Here is a 19927-nt window from a genome sequence, read left to right as displayed (position 1 = left end):
TCAACCAGTTATTTACACAGAGTCTCCAGGTCCCCTGGGAATGTGGGTGGACAAAGGCGTGTGTGAAGTAAGGAGGTGCCAGTCTGTAGCCAGGAGTTATTGGTCCAAGAGCAAAGAGAAGTCGTAAGTACCCATCAGAGTAATGTAGTCAAAGCCAGAGGAGAATGGAAAGAGTTCAGAAACAGAGCGCAGATGGGTCAGAATCAGCAGTTAGGGAAGAGGCCATGAAAAAGTTGAGATGATAACCTGCATTTGTCCCTGGCTCTGGCTGCATGTCCTCAGGGGGAGATGTGAGGGTTTAAAGGGACGAGGCAGGGTCAGCTACCACCCACCCCTGGACCTCTCCTCAGTCCTGACAGTAAGGGAACACCGCCAGGGGCACCGTGGCTCCAAAGGTAAAACAGTGCCTGGTGTTGTGGCTTAGCCTCACCATTCCTCTCTTGCTCCACCAAAGATCCCCTTTCATATACTTTTGGAGGCTCCAAAAGTATATGAAAACCCAAAAGTTGGAGGGGTTCAAAGCCTCCAACCCCTGCCTCCAACCTCCCCTCCCCATCAGTCATTAACACACTGATGTCCCTGGGATGCTGCTTCTAATCCACCTGCATCTCACATTCCTCCTTCCATTGTGTTTCCTCCTCCTGGGATTTTCCTTTCCATCCGCCTTCTCCTAGAGACTATGCGGGTTGAAGGTCTTCTATAAAACTCTCCCTACCCCTTCATCATCCTCCAAGTCACCAGCCATCCAAGATTCAACCTCCTTTCTCCTATGAAGAAAAACAAACGTGACAATGTTGGGGATGGACAAAGTTGAAATGATTTAGTATCTCAATAATTATAGCTCTCCCTTGAGCCTTTTGTATGGAAATACACAGCATGTTTTTCTAGCAATTTAGGTTATGTTTCAGAAGGCTAGTTAATTTCCTACCAGCCTGTGTTCCTAAATTATTCTTAACCCCAAAGTGTATGATGAGGAACCAGAACCCCATCTTTCTTTATATTTTTTTCTACATAAGGCAGCTCTTTGAGGAACTCTTTATACTTATTAATATTTTTCAGTGATGCCAGGGTACCATACCTTCCTTCTCCATGGGGTGAGGTTGTTGAAAACTCAGAAGATGATGTAATAGCTAATGTCTATGGGGCACTGACTATATGGGTCAAATGCTGAGGTAAGTACTGTATTGCATGGACTATCTCATTTAATCCCCACAACTATTATCCTCATTTTATACATGAGGAAACTAAGGCTCACAGAAATTCATTAACCTGCCCAAGAGAGTGGGATAGCCAAAATTCAGGGGGAAAAAAATTGAGGGAAAATGAGGAGAAACAATGCTTTTGAAAGGGAATTACTAACAATAATAAGTGACATAATATGCTGCAGGGCTCATGTTAGTAAGGTGGTGGCCCGGAAGCCTCTCTGCATTGACATAAGGGTATTTCCCTTGATTTAGGGATGGCACAATACTGGGTCGAGGCATTGGCAAGCTTCCTTCCAGATGGAGTAAATGAATGAGACCTGGAGGGCTTCTGGCAGCAGGCAGAACTTTAGAGAATAGAAATGTGCTTTTCTGCAAGACCCATTTCCACCCCTGAATGCTCCATTCCCTGGATGTGGACCTTACACTCAAAGGAATTGTAGCTACAGTCAGGAGCACTGGCCTGGTTTAATTCTTTAGTACAAGAGTGGAGGCCTTGGCTAAAAGAATTTCTGGGTTTGAGCTGCCGATACTTGATCAATCAAGTGGAGAGTTCACGTACGGCCTTCAGTACTGGGTATAACACAGAAAGCCCACAATATTTGGTCTTAATACTGTCATCGTTATTATCACTGGGGAACCATGGATAAGAGTATGGACTCTGGAGTCAGACTGCCTGGGGCTTAAATTTAGTAAGTACTACCTACTACAGTGTACCCTTGAGTAAACTATTTAACATTTCTCTTCCTCCATTTGTTTGAAAAATAGAGGTAATAACAGCACCAATTTTATCAGATTTCTCTGAGGAGCCAATGTAAGTGAACTAATACTTTTGCTTGGCACATAGCTGGCACTCCATAAATATTAACTAGTCTCATTATGATTGTCATCACTATTGACCATCATCTCTGATCCAGGATTTGGGGTGACAGGAAGTGACTGGATGGGAATATGCTGAGCTCCAGCAACAAAGATGACCATGCAATAGGCATGTAAGCTAAACTCTCACCAACCAGACCCCCATTCTCAGACGATAACTCAGAGGGCTCACCCACTTCCCTTATCATTTCTGCCTAGCACAGGCCCTCATTACTTCCTACTTGTGTTATTGCAAACTCCTCCAGGCTGGTCTCCCCAAGTCTGGTCTTTCTTCTCTATCAATATGGCTAGCAGACCAATCTTTCTGCCTGAGGTCAGAGTTCCTATCATACAGCCTATATTCTTCAGCCCTGGACCCCTTGTACTAGACCTCACACTGGGGAGATGCCAAACGAAGGTTTTCCAAGATCACTGTGAGTTCCCTTCACCAGCTGGGAAATGATGTCAGTAATATAAGAAAAAGAGGGACTCTGGCCATAGTAATGGTGGTGGCTTGTTAACAGTGGTAAATTCCACTGTGCTCTGCTTCCAAAGCACTTTGATATGCTGCTCTAGGAGGGAGGCAAAGCAGGCAATAACGCCATTTTAAAGGGAAGGAGACTAAAGATTGATTACAGAGATAACATGACTCAGCCAAGGTACAACTTCATTTGATAGTTCAAACTGGGTCCCAAAGCACCTCAGCTGGTTTCACTTCGTCTCTTTTCCACAACCACTCAGAAAACACCAAATTACATTTCCTGATGCATTGTGCCAGTGTGATTAGAAGGATAATGGTCAACATTTCTTGAGTACTTTCTAAGTGTCAGGAACCATGGTAAGCATTCTGCATGGGTTATATAATTCGATTCTCTCAATAGCCACAGTTGCCCATTTTTCAAATGAATAAACATGAAACTTGCAGATATTAAATTACCAGCCCAGGGTAACTCAGTGATGCCAAGTGAACAGAGAAGGGCTATAAACACCTGTGCTCTCAACTATCTGCCTCCTCGGCCCCTGGATTCTTTAAGCTTTGTGCCAGTAACCAGAGATGGCCCTATAATTTGGGCTTTTCCTACAACAGTTAAATCCAACACAAAAATTACATAATAACTTGAAAATGCATTTAAATTATGCTTTATAGTTTTGAATCTATCATTTGACCAAATTCTTCTTTTTTCATTACTCAGATTTTATTTACACATTTTTCCACCTGAGAATTCCTTAACTAAAATATTAAATATATTTTCCTTACAAACATTTTGTAATGAGTGGTGTTGTTTTGTTCATACAACTTTGGATTCCTAATTCTTTCTAATTTTATAGGTTTATCATGGTTCCAGGACATTGTCGACTAAACCATAGTTTTTCTGCTTAGTACCAAAGCTACCAAGGGTATTTTCGTAACACTTCATCAATTGTATTTCTTTTTTTGATTTGTATATTTTTCCATTTGAATATATTTTATACATCAAAAAGACTAACCCAGTCTCTTACTCATGGCACCTTTTAAAAACAGTTAGTTGACACTGATACTGATGGGTTTGTATGTACCAAAATTTTAATGTTTATGGAATTAAATCAATTGATATTTTTCTTCATGCTTTTCACCATTGCTTTTATGCTTAGAAAGTCCTTTCCTATCCCTCAGAGAGAATCTGCCCACACTATCTTTAGTGATTTCTGTGTTCTTTTTGCTTATCCTTCCTTCCCTGTCCCTTCCTCCAGCCACTCTCTCTCCCTAGTCATCACTTATATTTTTCCCTCCCTCTCTCTCCTTCCCTTATTCTCTTATCATTTTTTTTAAAGTTTATTTTTGAGAGAGAGACATTGGGACAGAGAATCCCAAGCAGGTTCTGCACTGTCAGCGCAGAGCCCAATGTGAGGTTCGAACTCATGAACTGTGAGATTGTGACCTGAGCTGAAATCAAGAGTCGGGTGCTTAACTAAGCCACCCAGGCACCCTATTATTTTATCATTTAACTTTTATCTGATATTGATATAAATCATGAGATAAGGATGAACACTTCTATTTTGCCAAAATAGTAAACCAATAGTATGTATGCACTATCTCTTGAATAACTCCTAGACCCCCCTTCTGGTTTCTTTCATCACTTTATTATATACAAATTCTTCTTTATTTGCAGATTTTTTCAGGGTCATAGTTCTGGGGTCATTATTCTTATATCAGACAACACTGTATTTTTATGTTCTTATAATAAATTCCATTTGGTCATAATCTATTATTCTTTTAATATATATCTGTATAGGATTTGCTAGCATTTTAGTTAGATCTTTTGTTTTGTGTTTATTCGTGAGTGAAATTATGTATAGTTCAGTGTGCTTATGTGGGAAGAGAGTGCCTTTATCAAACTGAATTATTAGTGGCAATGAATAAGCAAACAGCAAAACTCTTCTAACATAGTACAAAAACACAGAAATTATATGGTCCTTAAAAGAATATTTGATCATAAAACTGTGGCCAAACATTTTTCTCCTGTTTCTTCATGGTTTTTTATGAACTTAAGTTTGCTACTTCTACATCATTTTGGTAATTCATCATTTCTCTGAAAATGGCTGACACGTGTGCTTTTATATGCTTACTTGGTCCTAGTTTTACATTCACTATTTGTTTTTTTTCATCTCATTAGTTTTTTATTGATAATGCTATGTATGCGTTAAGCTATTTAAAAGAGGAATTTCTCTCCAAAAGGACCAGATTTTGAAATCATTCATGAGTTCTACTGTTTTATAACCCTAATTCATCAATTGCTGATTTTACTTTTATAATTATCTTCTTTTCCATGAACTTATTCTTGGTTTTTCTGATTTCTCCATTTAATCCTCATCCATTCATTTTCATTTTTCTTATTTAATCATAGCATTAAAGATGTATCTATAAGTATAGATGTGGATATAGCCTCAAGTTTTGATATATATTAACAATTTATAATGATAGTTTTGATCTCCCTTTTAATCCAATAGTTACATAGAAAGTTCTTTTACAATTTCTTTTTTTTTTTTTTTTTTTATAGGCTTCACACCCAGCATGGAGCCCAACACAGGGGCTCATGACCCCTGAGATCAAGACCTGAGCTGAGATCAAGAGTCAGACGCTTAACCAAGCATCCCCTTTTATAATTTCTAGTGGAATTGTCTTTCTTTAACTGTTGTATTCAGAGAATTTGACCAGTGAACTTTTACACTTGAAATTAATTTTTTTTAATTTTCTGTGATACACAAAGGCTCCTAAGTTCTAAACAAATACCAATCTTAAGATAGTGATCAAATTCTCTATGTTCATATTGATTCAATCCTTTTGCCAACTTAATATGTGAATGTCCAAAGAGATCTAAGAGATCTAACAACATTTTGTACATTTGTGTCACTGATTATTTCTTCTGGTGCTCTGCACACACACATTTTATGTTATACACTGACACATTTCACCAGTGACTGTATCTTTTATAATGTTAAATTATTTTTTTTTTCTCCAACTAAAATGCCTTTTACTTTATTTCTGTTTTTTGACTTAACATCTTTGCTGCTCCTACTTCCATTAGGTTTCATTGGCAGGGTGAGGCCTTGCCCAAAGAGTTATTTTCTACCTTTCCAAGTTTATTTATTTTAGGTATATCACTAATATCATGTACTTGCTTTTGTAGTAGGGTTGTTTGCCAGTGTTTATAGTAAATATGTTTGACACTTCTGCATTATCTTCTTAATTTCTCTTTTTCCTCTTTCTTGCTAAGTTCACTACTTTTTTGCCTTTGGTTGAAAAAAAGCAATGTAAAATGTATGAATTAACTTGCCCAATCTACTGAAGATTAAGGTAATTATTAACCTATTTTTCATAAGAAATTAAAAATTGAAATGCTAGCTATGACTCCTCTCTAGGTGAGAGAAGGCATTTTGTGAGCTTTTAAGTTCCTCTCACTACTAACCACATATTTTTCCCAGTCTTTGTTACTGAATGTGAGAACTTAGAGCTAACTCATTGCCATTCTTTCTAGGTCAGTTAACTTTTTCTTTTCTGTAGGCTCCACACCTAGTGCAGAGCCCAACACAGGGCTCAAACTCATGACCCTGAGATCAAGATCTGAGCTGATATCAAGAGTCACATGGTCAACCAACTGAGCCATTCAGGCACCTCTATATTTGTTTTTATCTCAAAAGTTATTTTGGTATTTTCCTTCAACCTTTTAAATAAAATAAAATTCGTCTCTTAAGTAACAACCATATTCATAGATGCTTTTTTTTTTCTATGTCACACTACCATTTCCCAAATATCTATAGTGTGCCAGGGCCTGTGCTGTCCATTTTACAGACATTATAACTAATTCTTACAAGAACCTATGAAAGCAATTATTCTGCTTCACAGATGAGGAAAGCGAGACTCAGATAATATGTATTTCTGGTGAGTCACCATCAAGTGGCTGATATGTAAGGCAGTGATTTTGTTGCAATACCTAAATACTGCAACAGAACAAGGAACAGGGCACACTAGGGGGACAGAGAGAGGAGTGACTTAGTATTCATGCAGGGGATGAGTGAGGAGGTAGTGAGGAAGGCTTCACCAAAGAGAAAACACTTTAGTTGAGTCATGATGTATGAACCATTTCCCAGGAGAATAAGAAGGAAAAGCCATTCTGGGCCCAAGGAACATCTGTAAACACCAGGAGTAAAAGCAGTGTCGGTGTGAGAAAACTGTAAGTATGTGGCTGGAGTGCAGGTGGTTTTATGGCCACAGCAGAAGGTGAATTTGGAAGTGGAAGCAGGGGTCATATTTTGAAGGAGCTTTTGTGTCATGTTGAGGAGCCTGAAACTCATCCTGTAAATGATGGGGAACAACCAAAGGATATTAAGCAGAAAATGACAATCCAGTTTGATTGTGGAAAGATCATTCTATGCAATAAATATAAAAGTTGGACTTGGGATGGCCTACGACTAAAGGCAAAGAGGTCTGTGAGGAGGTCCCGATTAAAGCAATTGTCGCAGGAATGTTTGGAGCTCTCCTGAATAAAACTGTCACCTGCTGTTTCCCTTTCTGCCTTGACTGTCAAGAAGTTCAAAGCCATATTTAATCCTCATTTACAGTAACTGTATGAGCCCTCTGAATGAGTATAGTTTTTTCACCTCCATTTCATGGTGTAATTGTTTTCTATTGCTGCTGTAACAAATTACAACTTATTTAGCAACTAAAGATGACATAAATGGGTAATCTCACTGTCTCCATGTGTCTGAAGTCTATGACAGGTCTCACTGGGCTAAAATCAAGGTGTCTCAGGGCTGTGTTCCTCATTAGAGGCTCTGGGGAATGATCTGCTTCCAAACTCATTCAGTTTCCACACAGTAGTAGAAGTGAGGTCCCAGCTTCCTTGCTAACTGTAAGCCAGGGGTTGGTTCTCAGTCTTCAAATCCCTACCTGCATTCCTTGATGCGTGGCCCCCTTCATCTCCGAAGCCATCAACAGCGGGTTGGGGTCCTTCTTGTGCTTTGAGTATCTCTGACCTCCCCACCCCCCCACCTTCTGCCACGTCTCTCTGACCCTTCTCCCTGCCTCTTCTCTTTTTAAGGGCTCATGTGATTACACCAAGCCCATCAGGATACTCAGGATACTCACTGTGTTTAGAAGTCAGTGGATTCAGAACTTCAACTCCATCTTCAAAGCCTCCTCACAGCATACTCAGATTACTGTTTAATTAAATTCCAGGTAATGGGGATTTTGGAGGGACATCAATACCAAACATGGTTTTAGTTTTTGATTTCCATTTCAACAGTTTTATTGAAGGGCCTTGATAAAAGGCATCATAAGCCTTTTTTAGAAAGGAATAAATTTTTTATTCTTCTTTATTATGTTGACTCTTTTGGAAATAAAAGTAAATATTGTTACTGCAGAAAGTTTGGAAAATAAAAATGGAAAAAATCAATCACAACCAACCATAAACCCATCACCTATATATGGCCACTGTTAGTATTTATATTTTCTGTCTCATTTTCTTCCTGTCATATTCATAAAAGCTGAAGTTCAAACTACATGTGCAGTATTCTACTTCTTAAGTTAATGTCAGGTTGGGAGCAATTTCTAGCATTTAATACTTACATAATTGCCACACAATATTATAGTGAGTATATATACTTTATTTTTTATTATTTTTTTAGAGAGAGAAAGAGAGCATGAGCAGGGGAGAGAGACAGAGTGGGGAGAGGGAGAGGGAGAGGGACGGAGAGGGAGAGGGAGAGGGAGGGAGAGGGGGAGGGAGAGGGAGAGGGAGAGGGAGAGGGAGGGAGAGGGGGAGGGAGAGGGAGAGGGAGAGGGAGGGAGGGAGGTAGGGAGGGAGAGAGAGAGAGAGAGAGAGAGAGAGAGAATCTTAAGCAGGCTCAATGCTCAGCACAGAGCCAGAAATGGGGCTCAATCCCACAATTTGGGGACCTATGCCAAAATCAAGAGTCAAGTGCTCAACCAACTGAGCTACCCAGGTGCCCCTATACTGTACTTTTTAAAAGTGCATGGGATGTTGCAAATTTCTCGTTATAAATAACATTGAATTACACATTTTTACTTTGTTGGAATTTTGGATTTTTTCCTGGATATATACTGAAGTGTTGAGTTGGGGTATTATGTCAGTCTTTTTAAAAAGTATTCCTTATATTCTAAAATATGCTTGTAAACCAACAGGTTTTTAACATATGAAGTCAGAATAAGCAGCTGATTATGACTATATAATTATGATTATATGTCTATCACTTACAATTCCATTGCAAAGATGCAAAAAAAATATTTCTGCAGAGTCATCTTTTCTCGTAATATAGCTCCATTTCTGAATATACTTGAGACCTACTATAATAAACCTCGATTTACAAAAGCCACTAAAGGATGTGGTAGTCATTATTTCTGTTCGCCAAATATTGCCTGCTCTCTTTAGAGGCATATCATAAGATTTCATTTCTCCGTTCCCTTGGGTTTGAGGTAGTGAGCTATTTGATTTGGCCAATTACAGGTAATGTAACTGAACAAGTGTGTCACTTATTGGTTGAAAGCTTAAGAGCTACTATGTGATTAGCCTTACACTCTTTACCTGTCCCTTAGAGATTTGCTATGCTCCAGACTGTGGTTATTCTCCTAGTTTAGGATCTGGAGATGGTACAAGGTAGCAGAGCCCCTTGAAAAGACATAGTGTGAAAGAGAAATACACCTTCCTTCTTTAGTCCACCAGGATTTTAGGATTGTTTGTTGCATAGCGTAATCTCTCCCCATAATCTCCATTATGAGTAGATAACCAACAAAAATTAGTACACAGAAATGAGCTCCTACCATAACAAAAATGTAGCATTAACTAGAAACTGTTGAGGAAACCATCCATGGAGCTGGAAGAACGGTGATCCATGTTTTTTGGTATGTTTTCATGTGCGATATCTCAGAATGCATACTGTATACCGAACAAAACTGGAGAACTAAGGGAGGAAGTTGGAAAACAGAATGTTAGGAACGTGCTGGCTGCTACCGGCTCTATGTGACAAGGCGAGATCAGCTTATGGTAGAGGTATGCTACGGAATGAACTGGTTGGTTTACAAGCTAGACTAAAAAGGAAATAGAAAGGTCACAAATTCAAGGGCTTGTGGTGTTAGAAGAAATGGCTACTCCCCATACCTAAATAGTAAAATATGTAATTGAGAAGGGGTTTTGAGCAACAAAGGCTGATTCAAACTCTGCCGTGCAGCTAAAACTAAATTAAGGATAATGGCAATAGGGTTAAAAGGTAGTGGTAAAAGCTCTGAGCATGTTTAACATGTGTACCCATTTCCTGTTGCTTCTGTGACAAATGACTACAAACTCGATGGCTTAAAATAATGCAGATCTACTTGTATAGTTCTGATAGTTTAAATGGCTCTTTTTGGGCTAAAATCAAAGGGTTGGCAATACTGTGTTCCTTTCTGGAGGCTCATGGGGACAATCCATTTTCTTACCTTGTCTAGTTTCTAAAGGCTGCCCACATTCCTTGCCTCATGGCCCCCTTCCACTTTCAAAGCCAGCCATGGCTGGTCAGGTCTTTCTCCTATCACATGACTCGGACTCTGACACTGACTCTCCTTCTGCCTCCCAATTCTGCTTTTTTTAAAAATTATTATTTATTTTTAAGTTAGTTGCCATACAGCCAATTCTGCTTTTAAGAACCCACCTGATTACATTGGACCCACCTGGATAATTTAGGATACTCTTCCTGTTTTAAGGTCAGCTGATTCACAAACTTAATTCTCCTTTACCACATAACAGCATAGTCACAAGTGTAGGGATTAGGATGTAAACATCCTTGGGGGACACTTATTATACCTACCACACACTGACATCTAGAATATCCTTTAAAATGAACAACATTGTTTAGAGCAGAGAGATAAAAAGTGTTGTTCTGAACACCTGACCAGCATAAGACACCCACACTGACATCAGGGAAGTGAATGCGTGAGAGAAGGGAAAGGCATGGGAGTGAGGAAGCAAAGACACTCATCAAATAGGAAAGGAACTGTCATGTGTTTTGGTACATGACACTGACTGAAATCAAAGAGAAAGAAATCCAATGAAGTTCTTGAGAGAATTATCTTGCCCCCCAAAATCAACCTGAAATAAAAGAGAACATGACAGTTCATGACCTAAGGTAACACTGAGACTTTTGCCATCATTTGTTAGAATGTAAGCTAAGAAGTCTGCCTAACCCCAAGGGCTGTATATTCCCTGATACCCACTTTAAACGTGGTCATGGAAGGTCATAGAAAGTGAGACTGGACTGAGCCAAGGACCATAAGTACAATGAACCAGGAAGCCCCTCTTCTACCGGAAGAGGCACTTGATAACATCTACCCAGTGAGACTTCTGAGTGGCAACAACCCAGTAATTGAGGTATGCCTCCTGTCTGTTCACTACCCAAGCAAGAGTGTTCATTGAAATTATCCAGGTCCTGTTTTATCACTGTCACTGGGTGTGGGTAGGTGGGTGAGTAAAGAGGTTGATAACCTGCAATTTTAGGTATAGGTCTCTAGATCACCAGGAGCTATATCTGGACTATATGTTGCATCATTCTTGATATGAAACTACCAGAGATTCTGGACTTTGTGCTTGGTGCTATGACTGGATGGATTTTGGGTTGTCTCCCTTAAAGGAGCAGGGAGAGAGAGAGTGTATTTTACCTGCGGGGAGGAGAGAGGAGCAAAAGTTTGGTAACTGAAAGGGCAGAATGTGATCATCATTAGTGCTGCTCACTAATATCCAGTTCTTATTTCCTTCCACCCATACAGAAGATTGATCGTCTCAGCCCTTTTTGGTTGGCCAGGACAACAGGAGTAGTTCCGAACATTGGATTTCCATTTCCAGGTCAGCATACTTAATTTCTTGTCCAAGTGTCTCCTGAGTTCTCTTCCCCATGCTGGAGTGATCCTAGAAGCATGTGTGAAGACTGAGCTTCTACCAAACTTCCAGACTTTCCTGACCAACCCACTTTGGACAAATAATTGAGGAATAAATATGTTTGTGATGACTGGGAAGTTAATTGTTACTGCAACACAAACCAGCCTATCCTGACTGATGCAGAATACAAAGACTTTTTGATTTTACTTTGTAAAGGTTTTATTCTGATGTATCTTTAAATATCCCCTAAGATATTTCAATAAGAATTCACATACAGGCCCGTTCTGTTTATACAACATGTTCTTAGAGTACACCTATTAGAGAAAGTAAGCTGTATCTTCCCTGTTGCCTTCTTCACTTATATGCATTTCAATAAATATGTAACAGTGATAAAGAGGAGAAGAGTTTGTAGGAAAATCAGATTAATTATATCTGGCCCTGCCCTTCATCGCATTAATCAGGCAAAGATTTTTGTTGTTGTTGTTGTTATAGTTTATTTATTTTGAGAGAGAGAGTGAGTATGAGTGGCAGAGGGGCAGAGAGAGAGGGAGAGAGAGACAGAATCCCAAGCAGGCTCCACTTTGTCAGCATGGGGCCCAATGTGGGGCTCAAAGTCACAAACTGTGAGATCATGACCTGAGCCGAAGTCAGACACTTAACTGACTGAGCCACCCAGGCGCTCCCAGGCAAGGATTTCTTAAACACGGATTATCAGCTCTATTTAATTATGAAACAGAAGTTTAAGACTTGGGTCTGTCAACTGAGCACTTCTTGAAGGCTGCAGTAGGAGGAGTGAAAAACCAACCGCATCAAGCAGCCCCAGGGTTGGGTCACAAGGGTCAGGACTTAATTATGTTACATACAGAGGGAACTGAAGAGTAAATCTCAAATTATCAAAAATCACAGAGACTAAATCTATTATCATGGTGAAGGTAAAGTCAGGAACAGTAGGGAAAGTGGTAAAATGTAGGTAATTGCACAACTGCAGCTAAATAAAACTGCTGACCTGGTGTAGCAACAAGATGAGAAGGTACAGGCTTTTCCTGTCATGAACAGAGCAGAGAAAATGGGACTTTCTTTTATCAGGGGTCCAGGTTAAATACATAGGTATTAGGCAAACGGTGTCCTACCATTTGGACAATGCTACTCTCTTAGTATAATGGACGCGTTTCTACAGTGATTGCTTCAGATTGTCAATATCCTGGGACTTCCATGATTTCACCAGAAAAGACTGGTCTTCATCTCACATGAAAAACTGATCGCAGAGAAGCCAAAAGGAGTACAGGATTGCCCCAAAGAAGAAGGAAAAAGGAGGAGGAGGAAGAAGAAGCAGAGCAGAAGGAAGGGGAGATGGTAAAGGAAAAGAGATGAATGTCTAAAAAAAAAAATTCAAAGGAAAGAAAAGCTTCATTAGTTCTGGGAAATCTGAAGACCAAATTAGGGACACTGCTGAGAGAGCCAAGGGAAAGGACCCAAATAGGGGCCGAGGCAGCCGGAAGCAGGGGCGTTCAGGGTTTCGGGGGGTGCAGGCAATAAGGTCTGGCCTGGGAATAGGAAGACTGTAGGTGGTTGCATCAGGGTACCCAGAGCAGAGAAAGCTCTCTAGGAAAGATCTCCCGGCTAAGCCAGTGCCCTATTTGTCTTTCGGCTCCTAGTGTTTCACAGCCAAGAGAATGTCTGCGTGGCCCTGAGCAGTCAGGCAGGCGCCCCTTCCCACACATGGGAAGAGGTTTATTACATTGGACACACAAAGTAACCCAAGTGTCCTGAAGAGAATATGAGAAAGCACATTTAGTCTTTTCCAAAGGTGTGAAACCAATCTCTCCTTGAGAAAGGGGAAAAAAATTTTTTTTAAATAAAACAATTCATCTTCTGCTTATTCTGAGTAGGAATTTCAAATGCCATGGTTTCCAGTCAACAGTCAGTCTCATCACGAAAGAGTGCAGCCATCTTAGAGGTATACCTAAGGATTTATTCCGAAGCTGGCATAAAACACCTGATCCCGAAACAATCCCATTTGAACTAAAATTCATTTGCGGTCATAAATTGAAGAGATGCAAACACAGAGGTGGCATTCCTCGAGCATTTTCAAACACAACAGAAGAAGAGAGTGATGGCCTCAACCCAAGCAAACTCGTCAAAATGTTGCTGGTAAGGCTTTCAGCTGCTTTCAAATGGCATCTCTCATCTGAAACACTTTTCTCAGGTTTTTTTCTGTTTAATAAAATATTTTAGCATTAAAAGCCCACAAGGCATGAAGACCTATTCTTGGGGCCTTAAAGCTTATATTAAGCTTTTCCCAATGACTTCACAAATCTTTAAAACAGCAGCCATGTTTTGTCATAACGGCATCCCCACATTCGGTTTTCACTTGATTTGATTTGCGCAGTGCAAAGAGAACTGAAGTCCAAAGATGTGCCAAGTATGCTATCTGGGAATTAGATTCATCTCTATGAGCTTTGTTTCTTCATCTGCAAAACAGGTATAATAACGCCAGTTCTACCCCATCCCTGAGTTTTTAGAGAACACAGTGAATATAACAAATTCAAGTGCTTTAAAAAGAGAGAAACACCATGGAAATGTAACGCATGTATTATTGCTGGTGTTACTATCTTTCTTTTTGATTGCAATTTATGTGGCCGAAGCTCCAATGCAAGGGCTCATAGAAGATCTGTTTCACATTCAGGCAAGTTCACGGGCACCTGGAAGCCTCACACGCATCACAGAGGGCTTATAGCTGTCCAGAGAACTAAGACCTTTGAGACACTAAGAAACTCCATTATGCATAACCACTGAGGCAAAAGAGAGTGGCTGGTGATGGAAAAGCTAATTTGGTGGCAATAACAGGGAGATGGTAGGAAGCTAATCTAATCATCGTTCTAACAAGCTTTCAGATAATGCCTACTCTACTGATCCACGAACCACATTCTGAGAAAAAAAGAGAAAGAGAGAGACAGAGACAGAGACAGAATGCATGAAGAGTTCAGGTGGCCAAGAAATCCCAAACAGTAAACCATAGGAAGTTATCAACATACGTGCTTTCCAGAGCCTATCATATACTTCACCTTCCCAAATGAGATATTCACTCTCAAAGAACTCATGCTCTCCTTCTGTTCCTTCCGAAACTGTACATTACATCCAAATGATTTCCTACCATGCTGTGTCAATACACTGCGTTGCTAAATCAGTGAAAAAAGATGTGGGGTTACATCTGTGCATAGGAAGCTATGCCTAAATCACAAACCACTACATTTATATGTGTACTGCAGCCTGACAGAAAATGTTACTAACAGGTGGGTCTGATACAGGAGCATTTCTTATTTCTTCAATCAAAGATTTGTGACTTCTGTGTACCCAGCACTGTGTTAGGAGCTGGAAGTGCAGGAATGGACAATAAGACATATGCCTGCCATCATGAAGGTTACAAAACAGCAGGTACTGGGTGGGGTGGAGAAGGAAATAGATAATAATGAAACATTAGCTATATTACTAGGGGGAAAAAACAAGGAGCTGAGGTAGTATCAGAGAGTACCCACTTTTTTGTTTGTTTGTTTGTTTGTTTGTTTGTTTATTTAGAGAGAGAGAGAGAGCGAAAGCATGGTAGGTGGGGAGCAGTGAGACAAGGAGAGACAGAATCCCAAGCAGGCTCTGTACTGCCAGCATGGAGCCTGACACAAGGCTTGAACCCACAAGCAGTGAGATCCTGACCTGAGCCAAAACCAAGAGTCGGATGCTTAACCGACTGAAGCACCCAGGCACCCTGTAGCAGAGGGTACCTACTTTAAATAGAGTGGTTCTTTCTGAGCAGGTGATAGTCCAGAGGACATGGCTAGAGAATGAGAACGCGGAAAACTTTTTCAGAAAAGAGAAGGAATTTGCAAAAGTCTGAGGCAGGAAAGAGATTGGTAAATTAAAAAAACTGAAGAGAAGCCAACACGGTCAGAGATATCCAAAAGCTTAAGCCAAGTGTAGCACAAGGGAGGATAAAAGAGTTTTCGTTCCTTACTTTAATGAAAACTCCACCTACTCCATCAAACACTTTATTAGAAGAAGACAAACGGTCTCCATGCAGCTTTGTCCAAGTGAGGGAGATAAATACTCATGATGTGTCACTGTAAGTTGATTTGGGAGAGGTACTGCAAGCCTTTGGAACATATAAGGAGTTGGGGTAGGTTCTTTCCAGGATATTTCTTTTTATTTTTTTAAAAATTTTTTTTAACTTTTTTTTTTTTTTTTTTGAGACAGAGAAAGACAGAGCATGAACGGGGGAGGGGCAGAGAAAGAGGGAGACACAGAATCGGAAGCAGGATCCAGGCTCTGAGCCATCAGCCCAGAGCCTGACGCGGGGCTCGAACTCGCAGACCCCGAGATCGTGACCTGAGCTGAAGTCGGACGCTTAACCGACTGAGCCACCCAGGCACCCCAGGATATTTCTTTTTAACATCACTATCCTCATAATATACAATTTTCTTGTGGAAAATCATTTATGTTAGCTTAAAATAATATATATTGAAACATTAGATAATTCAAATCATTCCAAAGGTTGAAATATACATTCTCCAATTCCAACACTTCTACTCCAAATGGGAATATGTGTGAAAAGTTTGCAGGAAAGGCAGGTTGTACTGGCTGATTTTTTTTTTTTTTAAGTTCATTTATTTATTTGGAGAGAGACAGAGACAGCACAAGAGTGGGAGGGGCAGAGAGAGGGAGAATTTCAAGCAGGCTCCAAGGTCAGTGTGCAGAGCCCAACACAGAGTTTGGGCTCATGTAACCTTGAGATTATGACCCAGAGCCAAAATCAAGAGTCAGAAGTTTAACTGACTGAGCTACCCAAAGGCCCCCTGAGTGATTCTTCAATTCTGTTCAGCGTGAGACCTAGACATGCCAGCCATTCTTTTTGAATTCCTCTATCATTTCACAAGCGATCCCTTCATTGGGCAGTTTACTACCTTTTGTGTGCCAACTATCCTGTCTGCATCAACAGATTATACACTGCCTGGGGGCAAAGATTCAGTATTCTTTCCCTCCAAATGACCCAAGGCAATGTTTTGAATAAATTAAGGTCCAGATAATTTGATTCATTCAGATTTATAACATATTTTCAAAATATCTCCAAGGTTCTTATACATTAAAATGTGTGATTAACTTGGAAAAAAATGTTCACTACTTTCTGTTCAAGGGAAAGTTTCAGAAGGCATTGTTTTAGAGAGAAAATGACTTCCTCACCACCCACTCTCCCCTTGAGCCTTTGGAGAAATGAGAACTAAATAATGGAGCTTCTTCCACCAGGAAATCTGATACTAAGTGAGCTCTCTTCAGATACAAGGATAAAATTATTTGATAAAATTATTAACAATAAAAATGGCTCCTCAAAATAGATTTGCCCCAAAAGATTCTCTACATATTGATTTGATTTTCAACAGGAATCATATAATTTGTGTGCCAAGTGGTGTTGAATAATCTTTATTTAATTGTTTTGGGAGGAAATGATGGAATTCATTGGTGATGGAAAGAACTCTTTTGGCCCCCATTCATTGTCAATAAATATTTACTGACTATCTACTATGTGTCAGAGAATATACCAAGGACATAGAATACACAAAAAGAAAGTGATGATCCCTTTTCCCAAGAGGCATGCACCCTAGTGGAAAAAATTGATCTACTGGTTAATTATTTCATCAATTCAACATATATTTAGTACACACCTGTTATGCACCAGGCTTGATTCTAGACCATAAGATACAGCAGTGACTAAGACCATCAAAGCCCCTGTCTCATGGCATTTACTTCTTAATCAAGATCTACACAGACTGTAAAGAAATAAATGAACTAGAAATTCAGATATAGAAAAGTGCCTTGAGGAAAATAAAAAAGAGTGATGTGATGGTGAATGTGGATGGAGTTGCCACTTTAGACTGAGTGAGAAGGAAAGATATCTCTGAATAGGTAATAACTGAGCTGACACCCAATGAAGCATGAAGTCAATCCAAAATTGACTAGGGTGGTTCAGTCTAAATATCAGATGGATAAGAGGGCAGAATAAAAGAAGAGAGGATATCAAATGGTAGAAACAGCATATACAATGAAATGAACATATAAAATAATAACACATGTTCTGCAAACCACCAGTGGGAGTTGAGAGCCAACTGTGGAGTGGTGAGCCTTGCATGTCAGGTGAAGAAGTTATATGATAGATGATGGGAAGCTCCTGACCCAAGGGTTTTTACGATGACCTTGTCTCATGCCTTGTCAGCCTATCTCCTGGTTTCTGAGATGGCTATAGGTAGGTTGATCAATTCCTGATGCTAATCCCCCATCTGCTTTCTTCCCTAATATTATGTAACATGTATATCTTCAAATGAACACTTTTGCACTAAACTCTAACTCTCTGCTTCTATATTTATTTTCGCCATTAGATTGTGAATTCCTTAAGATTAGGGACAATGACCATTTGATTTGGCATGGCCAGAATCTGGGACAACATTAGGTACATAATATGAGCTCAACAAATTTTAACAGGAAGTTGACAGATAAATAGACAGGTGGCTGAAAGTTCATACTATCTTTGAATTAGTCTCTAGGACTGAAATCAAGATATTAGCACTATAGCATGAGCAAATAGCATTAAGATGAGGTTCACAACAGTTGTTTCTCAGATATTTTCTTGGGAGTGTCTGATGTCTTTTAAGTCCACAGGTTTAGGATTAGTTGCTCAGCTCCACTCAGTCTTGTGATGCTGCCTCCCTTTGAGCTTTCTCACTAGTTTTTGACCAAGCTCACTTGGTTTTCTCTAGCCTGACCATTAGCTCCCTCTAGAGGAAAGTCCAGGAATTACTACTTAACTCTAATCATCACGTCTATTTTTATCTTTTACAGAGGCTGATCAGAGCATCTCTGGCAACAATTCAATGACTGGTTTGATTCCATGGACCATCCTTCAGGAGGGATCATTTCTCAATCTGTGATGAACACATCAGTGTGTTACATACAGATTGCTTGTCATCCCTCAGAGTGCCCCTCTTTTGCAGATTATTCCGATGAGAGAGAGGTAGAGGCAGAGAGAGAGGGAAAAGGAGAGAAATAGAGACAAACAAGGATGGAGGGAGGAAGGAAGGGAAGAATGGATAAATGGACAGAAGGATGAGTAAAGGAAAAAAAGAGAATGTGTTACCCTGTTCAGAAGACATATTTACTCATATGTTCACATGTTCATATTTAGAAATTACTGCACGTGACAATGTTATATAATCTGTATGTGGCAAGGTTTCCAGATCATGGGTCTGGGGAATAAACCCATAGCAAATTTGGATATGCCATGTAGGCTACATCTGGGCAGACCGGCATGGAAGCAAAGATGGTGCAGTGAACTTCAGAAAAGACGCAATACTTGAAAAAGTGGACAGTAGTTCCTAAAGTTCAGACTCCAAATTAGTCTTGAGTAGTGGCTACTCTTTATCTCTGATAGGAACTGGATGGAAGAATCCTAGATAGGAAAGGAATATACTCTCAGGAGAGAGATAATTAGGTACCAATCTATTTGTGGAATATTCGTTGGAGGTTGAAAGTAAGGAAAGATTTGGGGTGCGACCTTGAACAGTGTTTAACAAAACCGTCTTTGTATTTCTGCTCAGCCCCCAGGAACTTCTGATGGACTCCCAGGGAAATAAAAGACTGAATAAGATGAAAAATCTGTATAATACGTGCAACTTAGAAATATGAGAGGTCAAAGCCATTCTGCTTGTAGCTTAATGGCCTGGTTGAACATTGAAGAAAAGAAATATCAGCTTCATCAGGTAAAAACAATACGAGGATAAGAGAGGCATGTAGGAGGCAGTCAATAAAATTTAATTTCCTTTCTCCCTCCTTCTCTGCCTCATCGCCATTCTAGAGGCAGGAATAACCACAAACACCTGCACGTAAGCATGCATGTGTGCACACACACACGCACAACATGCTTGTGCACGCACGCGCTCACACACACACATACACACACACACACACACACACACACACACACACACCTCAGGAACAAGATCCTGAAATGACCAACTGTTGCGTCTTTGGCCTCATTGATGCAAACCCGACCAGTGGTGGCCTCTTCTTGACTGCTTCTCCAAAATAAAATTTATTTTGGCCAACTGAATATGTGAATGAAAGAAATAATGAATAAATGGGCAATTCAGTGAATTTCTATCTATTCAAATCTATACATGATACCCTAAGACATCTTATACATTCAATCCTCAGCATGCCTACAGAAGGGAATTCTTCTCTCCCTTTGTACACGAGGAAACTGAAGCTTACAGAAAGTAAGGAGCTTGCTTAGGACCCTAACATGGGAACTAAAGAGTTGAGATTTACATCCAAGTGATATATTTTAAGTCCATTTTCTTTTCCTATACAAAAAGCCTCAAGTTATGGCTGAATTCACTCAGCCACAGTATCAATCCTAGTCATTAA

At 39.9% G+C, this 19927-nt stretch overlaps 1 long non-coding RNA gene across 2 annotated transcripts in view; it reads left to right on the top strand.

Moving 5' to 3' along the window:
* The window catches only part of LOC125150356 (uncharacterized), a 39425-nt gene extending 24763 nt beyond the window's left edge, over positions 1–14662 (top strand). The window contains exons 4-7 of one of the 2 annotated variants that reach the window (XR_007146329.1): positions 1060–1172; positions 5099–7776; positions 11356–11431; positions 12642–14662. This is a non-coding gene — a long non-coding RNA (uncharacterized LOC125150356). Of the gene's footprint in view, positions 1–1059; positions 1173–5098; positions 7777–11355; positions 11922–12641 lie in introns of those variants that run through there. The other variant, XR_007146328.1, reaches the window with a different exon arrangement.
* Positions 14663–19927: the final 5265 nt, after the last annotated feature.

Source organism: Prionailurus viverrinus, chromosome D4 (assembly GCF_022837055.1).
Source record: "Prionailurus viverrinus isolate Anna chromosome D4, UM_Priviv_1.0, whole genome shotgun sequence".
In the NCBI taxonomy this organism is placed as follows: Eukaryota; Metazoa; Chordata; class Mammalia; order Carnivora; family Felidae; genus Prionailurus; species Prionailurus viverrinus.
This window is presented reverse-complemented; position numbering and strand designations above follow the sequence as displayed.